General features: G+C 37.3%; 1 protein-coding gene across 5 annotated transcripts in view; it reads left to right on the forward strand.

Moving 5' to 3' along the window:
* Positions 1–7,022: 7,022 nt before the first annotated feature.
* The window catches only part of LOC140149661 (peroxisome proliferator-activated receptor alpha-like), a 40,352-nt gene continuing 34,683 nt past the window's right edge, over positions 7,023–12,691 (forward strand). For 4 of the 5 annotated variants that reach the window (XM_072171742.1, XM_072171748.1, XM_072171753.1 and 1 more), the window contains exon 1: positions 7,023–7,118. The gene's annotated coding sequence lies outside the window, so the exon portion shown is untranslated. The remainder of the gene's footprint in view (positions 7,119–12,691) is intronic. The other variant, XM_072171764.1, reaches the window with a different exon arrangement.

Genomic DNA, 12,691 nt, shown 5'->3' on the forward strand with positions numbered 1-12,691 from the left:
AGGGAGTAGGAAGAGTCTCACGCAGGAGAGGTACTGCTATATCTACTGGAGATAGCATTACACAGGGAGTAGGGAGAGTCTTATGCAGGAGAGGTACTGCTATCTATTGAATATATAATTACACAGGGAGTAGGGAGAGTCTCACGCAGGAGAGGATATCTACTGGAGATAGCATACACAGGGAGTAAGGGGAGACTCACTCATACTAAAGATATAATTACACAGAGAGTATACTAGGGAGAGTCTCACTTAGGAGATCGAGGTAGCCTACTACTATATATTGAAGATATAATTACACAGGAAGTATATATAGGAAGAGTCTCGCACAGGAGAGGTACTGCTATCTACTGAAGATAGCATTACACAGGGAGTAGGGAGAGTCTCACGCAGGAGAGGTACTGTTATCTACTGGTTCTTTATAGAACTTTCTAAGGTTCTTAGAACCTTATCATTACTTTAGGGTGCTGTAGGCCTATAGCCTACGGGACAAAAAAGGTTCTAGGTTGCACCTTTTTTCTAAGAGTGTAATTACACATGGAGTAGGACACATGGAGAAGAGAGTGACTCACTTCAGAAGCTTTAAATAGCCTCACTTCAGAGAGATATACTGCTGTCTACTGAAGATATAATTACACAGGGAGTAGGGATCGCGAGAGACTCACTGAGGAGAGGTACTGCTCTTTAGTGTAGATAGAATTGCACATGGAGTAGGGAGAGACTCACTTAGGAGGTAGGCCTACTGCTACATACTAATAATAGAATACACAGAGAGTATTAGGAGAGGCTCTTCATAAGAGGTAATGCTATCTACTGAAAAAAGATTTACACAGGGAGTATAGGGGAGACGGTCTCAAGATATTTACTGCTATTTCATGAAGACAGAATTACACGGAGTAAGGAGAGTCTCACTTCGGATAGGTAATAGGCCTACTGTATACCGAAGATAGCATTAGGCCTGCAGGGAGAGACTCATTCAAGAAGAGTACTGCTATTCGCCACTTGCACGGTTCCGCCATTAATATGCACTATATGCGGGAGAGCCTCGAACTGGCAGCATACATGAAAGGAAGAATTACGTAACCTTACACAGAATGTTATATGACTGGTTCAATTCCCATTCATGTATGCTGCCAGTTCGAGGCTCTCCCGCACATAGTGCATAATGGCGGAACCGTGCAAGTGGCGAATACCGTATGCTATACATGACAATACCGAAGACTATAAGTTTGGGAGAGACTCACTTAGGAGAGGTACTGCTGTCTACTGAAGACAGCATTACAGTTACACAGACTAACTTTTGACACTGCACGCAACCAAGATAGATCCAACAACTGTGGAACTGTTCCCTCATATTTCCATGCACTTGTACTGGAAAAAAAAGACCTACAATATAGAGGGCGCTATTTAAACATTTTAAATATTATCAGGCGGCATAGGACACGCAACACGGACGTACGAGGCTGGCGAAGATACAGGGCTGACAGCCCCATTCACAATACACGGTTAGCGATTATAAATGGACAATTAACATACTTGCAGTGGGGTACTTTGCAGAACCCCAACGGTTTTAGAGTAAGATAATTTTGCTTTGACACCACATAACAAATTTAGATTTGTTTGTGAAGATTTCATGATTATGTGTTAATCCAATGGCGACGTCAAAAATAGCGATATCGCATCCACCATCATCTGAATATTATTGCCAGACCACCCCCTGATAATTGCTTGCCCATAGTACCATGAGTACGGTTTTTTTTAAGGATATAGGAGGATCCATTTTAGTTGTTTTAGATTTATTTCAAATTTTTAGTGGGGGGGTTCTCAGTGGAAAATGAGGGTATGGGGCAGATTCGGGTGTATTTTCAAAGACAATTTTGATTTATATTAAGGTTCTCAATTTAATGGAAATTTGGTTTAAAAGGGTGTACATCAGACATTGTTATATTTTTTGTCAAATTTGGTTCAATTATGAATGATGAAGATAATGATGATGGTGATGCTTTTACAACAATCGACGTGGGTTGATATTAAAGGGCAGGCGTACTCAATTCTAGGATAGTTGCAGAAGTCACCGCTATTATATTTAGTATTTGTCATGGCATGGCACTACCCAGCAAACATTGTAATATTGGCCCAGTAATGGCTTAAACCGGTCTACTTCCGGCAATACCGGACACGGCTGACGGAATAACGCCAGTACAAATCCGATACTGGTTAATGTTTGGCCGCCGTTTTCTTATCAGGATAAGCTGTGCCGTACTTGGTCCATTATTGGGCCAATTAAAGACTACCTGAATATGGCATCGAGCCGGCATGTACATACTGGCCCAGTTGCGGCAGAAACTTGTTGGCCGGGCTTGTAGGCCCCGAGTACCGGCCCTGTATTGGCCCAATGTTGCATTAATGTGGGCGTGGTTTTGAAACCCTGACATTTTTTACTATCAAAATACAATATTTGATCATTATCATCTTCATTTTGAAGGGCCACATGTTATTATTATTATAAAGAAAAGGCAGCGAGTTTACGCTTGTTCCAAATATTTCATTTACTGCCTTGTAAAGAATCTACGTGAGTAAGGCATAATTTTTTTCTGATGACACCATAGAATATATTATTTCATTTATCAATGGCTCTGTTTTGTGAGCTTAGTTTGTTATCGAACTTTAATACTTTGCACATCAAATAATACCAATTCAATTATGCTGAGTGCAAGTAAGTTTCCTTTTCAAAGGAAATATCTGGTTGAACAGGTGAAACTGACCAATAATGCCTGAACCGGGTAAAAGAGGAATAGAAGAACACTGCACGGCTAGACGTGGACCAAAAAAAATAAAAAATAAAAAGGACCAAAATTGGACCATTACCGTCTACTTACGGTTTCATAATGGGAATATATTGGCAATATTATATTGGCCCAGTAAAGTATTGAATAAATTGGACCTGTACTGGGCCAATTTCAACCCATTTTGGCCCAGTGGTGGCAATATCTATTGGGCCAGTCGAATGCCCGTGTGCACGACCGTACCGGACCAATATAGGTTGCCATTCTTGGTCCATTATAGCAGCTTTTATAGAGCCAGTATCGGGCCGATTGTATAATGTTTGCTGGGTATTACATAGAGTAGGCTTACAGCAAGGTGACCTGATATAATTGGAAAATCGAATTCTTTAAAACGTACCTATAACATAAAATGTCGTCCCTTTCAAACATTCATGCATAAAGAACATGTAAATGTTCCTTGCAAATGTGACTGATTCCTTATGGAATTACTGCCATTTTATACAGCGTGATTTTGGTAGAGTCTACTCCCCATTCCAGATACAGCACTAATTTTTTGGGATAAAAAAAATATTATCCTGTTTTGCCAAATGAAACATAGCTAAATCCTAATCCTTTAGTTAGTCCTAACTGGCAATAAAAGAAAAAAAGCACTATTTTACTAATTTCTTGAAAAAAGAGCCAAAAACATGCATTTTCTGCATATTTTCTGACAATCGAGTCACAAAAATCAAAGACTTGGAGCAAGTCTAAGCATTCAAAATAATGAGTATATGCCAACATTTTGCTATAATTTTCACTTTTTTGTGTTTCTTTAATTGAATTATCAGTTATCAGAATGAAAATGTCTTTTCCAAAAATTAGACCGTGCATAAACTGAAATTAGTCTTGGTACAAGTATTTGGGCTTGATTGTCACAGCATACGAAAAACACCCTAACAATGCATGTTTTTGGCCCTTATTTCCAAAAATTGACCAAATATTAAAATTTGAATTTTATTGCCAGTTAGGACTAACTAAAGGATTAGGATTTAGCTATGTTTCATTTTGCAGAACTTGATAATATTTTTTTAATCCCAAAAAATTAGTGCTGTATACGGTATTTTTCTGGAATAGGGAGTACAGTGTTTTTATTAATGATAGGCCTAATCATCATGATCATGTATAATGAATTGATATCTAATGAGAGTTCCTTAATATATTGAAATTAGGAGTTCCAAATCGGTGTATTTCCGAAGATATGATCCAAAAACTGTTGAATTAGTCTGAAATATGGTATACCACATATTTGAGACTATTTTAATTCTATGATTTCTCCAGAAATATATGTTAATGAGAAAAATATGCGCTTTCACCTGATACCAAAATTAGCATTTTGATGGGGTAAAGTGGGGGATGAGGTTGTTTAATGACCAAAAATAGGTCACATGAGTATTGGCCTAGACCTGAGTTGACTAAATATCATTTCATATAATACGCCTATAAATAAAGAATATTAAATGCAATAAAAACCTTTGTACAGGGAAAAAAACCTCTATAATTAAAAAAAAAATTTGCCCAAAATGGCAAAACTTAACTAACAAAAATGTGTCATTTAATGTTGACTTTTGATTTTCTAGAGGTTCAGGAAGTCGTCAAATTAGATTGAGTTTTGTGATGCAAACATTATATTGGTAGGGCCTATATCTTTTATTTATAAAAATCTATATGGGGCATTGTTAATAGGCCTACACGTTTTTGCTTCTCATATCAAAACCGCTGGAGCATACAACTCACAGGAAACATAATTTGTTTAGTAACGGTACGTCTCAACCCCGGGTATCAACTTTAGATAACACAGAACATGAAAAATCGGACCACGCCTCTCGTGTAAACATCACTTTTTTGGGTCAGCAATGGACAAAATTACACAAATATTTTCCCCAAATATCGTAGGCTAGTCATTATGTACATGGTGTGACTCAAGCCTCAAGTTGTCACTTTTTATAAAAAAAATACAGGGTTCAAAAGAAATAACTCCCCCTCTAAAATTACAAAACATTTCTTTGCATAACTTGACATACATTTTGTTGATTTGAAAAATTCAAAAAGCTGTGAATAGAGGAATCGTTTTGCAACACTCCCAAAGTTGTTTCATTTGCAAAAACAACATTTTTGGTCAAAAATAATCACATTTTCCAAAAGGATGCTTTCAGAAAAGTTGCACTTTACCACTTTATGTACAAAACGTTCTCGATATTAATGTTAAGGTTGATTCAATTCTTGGTTTTTTCCTTCACCTTTTTGTCTCCGATCCTTTAGGCACCCATTCAACCATCATGCAGTGCAAAATAAAGATTTATTGAACTTAATTTTGAAGTAAAATCAAATTTTCTTTGAAGTTTTTAATCAGCAGTTGTTTCAAAATGATAAAATCACTAGGAAGGAGAAATGAGCTCTCCACGCATACATTTGACCAAAAGTGTGAGCATTTACCTGTATTTGGTCGGTTGAAGCTTCTTGCCTTTTGATTTAAAATGATGGCTTTCTTGGATAAAGGTGTAACACTCATGACGTGGCCACAGGAGATTGGCGGCATGCAGTTAATTGGCTGGATGCTGACTTCCAACCTCCAATCTCTGTTGGCCATTTCTTCTTTGTCATGTACGCCTTTATTCAAGACAGCCGTTGCTATAGACCTTTGCTACTGTTTCAGTCTACCATTTGCAAGTAAAATTTTCATATCTTCTAGCTATTAAACGAAAGAAATAAGCATCACACCGGGGCATCACACTACAAACCTTATTTCTACTCCTATAGTGATTTTACCATTATTGAAACACCGACTGAAAACCCCATTCATGTCAAAATTCATGTCAATGAATCATTGTTTTATACTGAAAGATGATTGCATGGGTGACTGAGTAATCGGATACATAAAATTTGAGGGAATTAACTAACAATTAAATCAATCAAAACATTGATCACGTTGATATCGACAACGTTTTTGTACATTACATGTGTAGGATGTTGAAAAGTGCAACTTTTTCTGGAAGAATCATTTTTGGAAAATGTGATAAGTTTCGACCAATAAAAATGATTTTCAAAAAGAAGAAAATTGAGAGGGTAGCAAAAAGATTCCTCTATTCACAGGTTTTAAATTTTTCAAATCAATCAAATGTACTTCAAGTTATGCAAAGAAATGTTTTGTAATTTTAGAGGGGGAGTTATTTCTTTTGAACCCTGTAGAATTATATTTAAGGCATGATAAAAAAAATAAGTTTCACGCCCCTTCCCTTCTAGATCAGAAACTGTTTTATTTTCAGTTTTTAATACTTACGTAAAATGTTAGTGCTGATAAACAGCATAATCAACTGGACTCAAAAAGAAACAATACTGATTTTTCACAAGATTATATTTATTTATTTATTTATTTATTTCATTCTTATTTAACCTGGGTTAACCTTTCAATGCACTGGCATTGTTCTCCCAAGGTGCCCAGGATAAATATCTTAAAATCCTGTCAATAAAAATGAACCAAAATTACACACAGGATTACTTCAATACTCTACTCTAAACATAATGTCAGCACTGTCAATGTGAGACGAATAATTATTAACTACAACCTTGGCGGAAAAGGTTGCCACACCTGAGCGTTAATTGGCCAACATCCTTCCCCGCTCCCCTATTGCAATGTTGATTTGGGCTCCCTATTGCAATGTTGATTTGGACAAAATCGTCATCATTTCTACATTACAGTCTCCCAACATTGAAAAATGGGGGGTGGGGAAGGGGCGAGTGTAAGCTACATGTACATTTGCAACTATTATACAAAATAATACGGAACTCACATCACATATTTGGCTCCGATTGCGTGCTTTTAACACCAGAACGTGCAGGTGTGGCAACGAATTTCCGCCAAGGCTGTATACCAAAACAACAACAAAAGAAAAAAAAAGAAAAGAAAGAAAGAAAAGAAAAGAAATAAAAAACTGACAAACAAACACAGAAATTAGAATCTTTTCCAAATTAATGTTGTACGATAAATTATTTCATTATTCAAACGAGCTTGGATGCCCGGTTTGGATTTATACAGTTGCAATTTTGACTTTCACTAGATTTAGGGAAATTATGTGAACTGATATGAATTGGAACTGGCAACTTGTAAACAAATGAAAACGTGAAAACATCAATGCTGAAAGCGAAGGAAGCGTGGTCGATGGAAGAGTGAATCCCTGACCCCTGCGTCCCCTAGCCGCTTGTCTGAGATGAGATTAGTTGAAAATCAGTTACTTTTTGGACAATCCTCGGCGATGGAACACTATTTATAAGAATTACACGATGAAGACTCAATGACTGGTGAGTAGTAGGAACATTGACATTGTTCTACTCCTCCTTTAAACTGATGCATGAGTACCGGTAATCTAAATCAGTAAGCTTAAAAACTCGAGAATTTGATCTAGTCAGCCATGCAGCATGGCGATGAAGCCGGCGAAAACCTAGTTCAGTCTTTATCATGTTGACATATGACATATGGACGAATACTGGAATATGGACATTCAGTATCCAAAAATGTCATAATGATAAATGAAGATACAGTTGTCATCAGTTATGATACTGGAACTACGGAAAACCGCATACATGTGCATGTCGCTCGCTAAAAAAAGCTTAAGAAAGCAAGGCTAATGTCGTAATGAAAGTCAAATCCCAGTTTCTCTTTACCTGACCCAGTCCTGGGAAATTGCAGATCAAATAATAAATAATTATTTCCAAATATTTCATGCAAAAAAATAAATGCACTCAACTGACATCATGACCACGATGACCAGGAGAAAAAAAAGATCATTATGCGTATTACAAATTACATGTACATCCCAAGATTTTCGTAATGTACGGAAGCACATTGACTTTGTGCACATAATCTTAGGCCTATAACAAAATGTATATTTTGTACAATTGTACAGCTATCGTTTCTATCCTATGACGTATAAGAGTTGCCTGTTAATAATAGTGTTATCAAAGTGTCTGCAAAAAACTTGTCATTGCAAGCATCTTTGATGAAAAAAAAAACTAAGGAATTTCACGCCGGAACAGGCTGAAAACTTTACCTCGATCGTAAAATCCACCCGATGTATGTCATAAACAATTCATTAAAGCCATATTATAACATTTGCTGAGGAAGACGCCTCACTGATTTTTTAAAATTCCTTTTTTACACGATTAAATTGTACTTTATTAAACCAATATACCCTGCAAAAATCAAGACTCTAGGTGCTGTAGTTTTGTCAAAATCCGAGATTTTGAATAAAACGCCGGAACCGGCGCTTTATTATTACGATGGAATTATTAGTCTAACGCATACACGATGATCATAACACACAATGCACGTACACGGCATGCGGGGACGGTGATATACACAACAAAGGGTCGTACCACAACATGACCGAAGGAGTGGTACGTATTGGCGACATGTGCGCTGGTAGTAAATTCCAATTTTCTTTGCTTTGCTGTAGTTGTTCGGCTCAAAAATAAAAGGGGATATATCTGACAGTAAAAGCTAACATTTTATGGCAAATAAATATGCTAATCTATTTTGTTTGAAAATGTTATAATATGGCTTTAAATTCATTGTGTAAATGTCAGTGATTGTCTCCATGTATTGTTATTGCACCTGCGAAAGCAGTTGTCAAGCTGAATTTAATCAATTTATACTCGATCGCTGAAACACCACATGAAATCACCTCTCGATATAACCTCCACGAGGTTGTTTAGAGGTTAATAACTGCGCATCGGTTATTTGGAGGGCATTGTGAAAAATCTAAACATTTTGCCTTTGGAACCGAGGAATATCCCGTGCGCCGAGGGATATTCCGAGGTCCAACTTCAGGCAAAATGCTTAGATTTTTCACAATGCCTGACATATTACCGATGCAAAGTTATTAACCTCATTCATAACCGTCACTTTCATCTCTTCACTTTACAAAATATCACACAATTTTGCTCAAAAATGAAAAAATTTTATGTTTTGCCTTTTCAAAAATCGATCAGGCTAAAACAGAATGACCATTGACCAATAACAGAAGTGCGTATCACACTCTGTGCAAATATGGTAGCGCGCAATCCAAATACATTTTGTACGGCGGCAGGCGCTCTCGCAATTAGTTCGATGCACAACACGGCACGCGCGGAGGTTAATATTTACACTGACAGCGCGGAGGTCCACTGTTGTTTATTAGTGACCGCGTTCAGCGTTTGCGTTTTGCCAAATAAATAAAAATGATTGGATCGCATGTATCGCGTGTATTAGGCTAATGAAAGTCGATTCCCAGTTTCCCGTTATCCTACTCCGCTCAAAACAATTTGCTGGCCAAATATTTCATTATTTTGAATAAAATGTTGATTTCTAACAAACTTAAACACACAAATAAATAATTGTGGTTTTAAATATATCATAAATCTCTTTCTGTTGATTTTCAGGGATTTTCTTTGCAGTAGGAGCATGGTATATGGTTAATAATGAATTAATAATGAATACCTACTCAATTCTCTGTCCCGCACTTTTGATCTGCTCTGATCTCATCCCGTAAAAATATTGTGAAACTTTTGATAATAGTTGTACAATCACCTTTATGTGGTTGTAAACTACATCTGTAAACTACAAACTGTGATTTATCACATGTATACATGGGTAGTTATTGGTTTACACCTGTAACAGATGCAGTAATGAAATGGTATAAAATAATGAATAATGAATAATGAAATGGTCACCTACACAGTCATGAAAAATTATGTAACGGGAAACTGGGAATTGACTTTCATAAGCCTTAATGAGGTTATGAATAAGGATCGAGCACGCCGACTGGCTTAGCAATTGTCCAAGTAGTTTTGTAAACCAATCAGGTTAGACTTTCACGTAGTTTGCTGGCGGGGGTCCCATTAATTTTTTTTACATTCCCGTAGAAAGCTGTCGCGTTCATTAATGGGCTTATGATTGTGATAAATGGTTTTTGCGACCAATCACAAAACACCCGTCGGAAATATTGCACACGTCACGCCTCGGTGCAAAAGTGAGCGAGTGGTATAAACTCTGCTTCACACCTGTGATTTATGAACCGTATCTGACATTTCTTTGTGAAATTTGTGATTCTCAGCAAAGGGATTCCATGAAATTGACAATATGTTTGCAAGTTATTCCGCAACATCGGTAATAATTAATATGTTTTATATTTTGTGAGTAGTGCAAGTTGAAGTTAGTGGTTTCGTAAGTTATGTACATGTACAAGCGTGTTCTCAGGAAGATAAAAGTGACAGGCCGTCCTTGAAGTATATCGGCTGTATAAACGAGAAGTGTGATGTTTCCAGACTGGATATACCAGATCATGACCGGGGGCACTCAACTTTGGAGGTGACGCGTATGTAGGGCTGTTAAGACCCCTTTTTCAGCATCGCTGTCACCCAAAGACCCATATTTTTTTACGAACACATGCTTTGTCACCCGTTTTCCATTTAATCTGTCACCCAAAGACTACAGATAGTCACACCTATTTGGGGGTCAACATAAACAATAAACTCAATTGGAATCAGCATATCAATAAAACCACAACCAAGGCCAACAGAACCCTGGGTCTGCTTCGCAGAAACTTCTATCACTGCAGTATAGTACAGCAGTGAAGTCAATTGCCTATAAGACTCTTGTGCGCCCGCAGCTTGAATATTGTGGCACAATTTGGGATCCCTATCACCAAGTATCTATTGACCACATTGAAGTGGTGCAAAATCGTGCTGCTACGTTTGCTACAGGGAACTTAAGCAGGGAAAGTAGTGTTACATCCATGAAGAAAGACCTTGAATGGGAAACATTAGAAGAGAGACGCCGGAGAGCCCGGCTTATTCTTCTGTACAAGGCTACAAACCAGTTTGCTGCTATTGACCTCAGCAAATTTAGCATCAAGGGGGAGACCAGTCATCACCAAGTTACTAGACAAACATCTGCTACTTCATTTAGGAAAATTCCCACTCAGAAGGACTGCTACAAGTATTCCTTTCTTCCTAGGACAACGGCACAGTGGAACTCACTTCCTCCATCTATTAGGCATTCCCCAACTACGGAAAGTTTCAAATGTCAGCTACAAGCCTGCAACCCTCTGGAGTTAACCAGGAGGGCCCTTCTTCGGTAATTGCCTGCTGCCTTGCTCCGCGTTGGCGTCCTGTGTTGGACATCCTATTGGAGATTACACAGTAGCTAACAGATGCAGAAGACCCTTACAAGTTCAATTTGAACAGCAACTTTCATTTATCACTGATTTTGTTACTTATTTTGAAAAAACAAAGAAATTTGAAGTCATTTAGAACTAGAAATTCGATTTTTGAGGTTTCTGTGGCGCTGTTTCGGTTCTCACCCAAAGATTCCATTTGAAAAAAAGTCATGTTCTCACCCAATGACCCCATATTTTTTACATTTTGCTCTCACCGAATGCCAAAAATCATGCTCTCACCCAATGACCCATATTTTTTACATTTTGCTCTCACCGAATGCCCCTTAGTGCGAAAGTGCCAGCCCTACACCAATATCTATTTCAAATTGAAGTGCCCCCGGGATCATGGCGTCATTGTTCGTGTGGCAGTCAAAGCATATGGCTGCAATGGCTTACATGTACATGTATGTAATCAATAGAAGAAGAAAGAATGTCAGAAAAACAGTATTTCGCAAATGTTGCACATATCTATAGTAATTTAACTTTTCAGAAATCAATTTTAGAGGGGGAATTTGACACAAAATTTGTCAACATTTTTTTGTTTAAATTAAAAAAATTGACTTGGACTCGAATCAGCATTTGGCGAGTTGTGATTCGACTTATGACTCAAACTTAAAATGACTCCGCTCATGGGTAGTTGGGTACTCAATTCATTTTTGTTTCCATCATAAAAGATGGGTTTAAATACCAGTATTGAAAGAATTTTGTCTGGACTCAGGAGGTCAAATTATCTTTGGCAATCATATTTTGTTACTGGTAAGCAATTCATCCTGGAATCAACACTCTGATCACATAGATCTACAAGAAAGTCTGACTAATCATTGGCTACAATGTATATCTATAGAAAAACACAGTCACACACTTTACCTTGGGCTGATCTGACCATTTCTTGAGTATGTTTTGTTTGCCCCCGCCCCTAGTCTCTTGTTCAGTGTTCAACATGTAAATTAAGTGAAGTTTTGTCATAAATAGAAATAAAAAAGAAGAAGCTAAATTACTAAGTTACTACTGTCAAATAATAAGTCTGGGTGGCAGTTTGGACTTGTGTCTAACATAAGGCAATTTTCGGTTTCATTTATTCCTTATAAAAATGAATATTTGACCAATTACAAAATATAGTAAAAAAAGTGTTGTTCATGATGAGCAAACTACACTTTTTTTGCATACCTTACCATACACATAAGCCCAGTATGTGCAATATTGGAGGATGATTGCATGCAGGGTTGATACTAATCATTTTGGGGCCCAGACCCCAAATTTTCAGGCATTATTTGGACCCCCAAGATTGAACTTCTCATGTAGTAAAGAGGCTATAGACTCCTTCCTGGACCCCCCAAGTTTGATAAGCGAATACTACCCCTGATTACATGGGTGATGGGCCATCCCCTAATGAAGTACATTTTGTAGAGGGATTGATTTGGTCATTAATAGCTGCATCCCCACTTGAAAATTGAGTAAAAATACCATGCAACCATTGCAAAATTTTATAAAGTATGTACATTAATTTTGTGTACTCAGCATATAAAATGCAAACAAATCCAAGGTCCTGACTTAAACAGAATTGATCCATATTTATTCTAATGAATTATTATTAATAATAACTTAGCTAGAATACACCCATATTTTGTTCATTTGTAAAGAAATCCAACCAGTTAGTCAAGCGCCAACTTTTAAGTT

Source organism: Amphiura filiformis, chromosome 1, assembly GCF_039555335.1.
Source record: "Amphiura filiformis chromosome 1, Afil_fr2py, whole genome shotgun sequence".
In the NCBI taxonomy this organism is placed as follows: Eukaryota; Metazoa; Echinodermata; class Ophiuroidea; order Amphilepidida; family Amphiuridae; genus Amphiura; species Amphiura filiformis.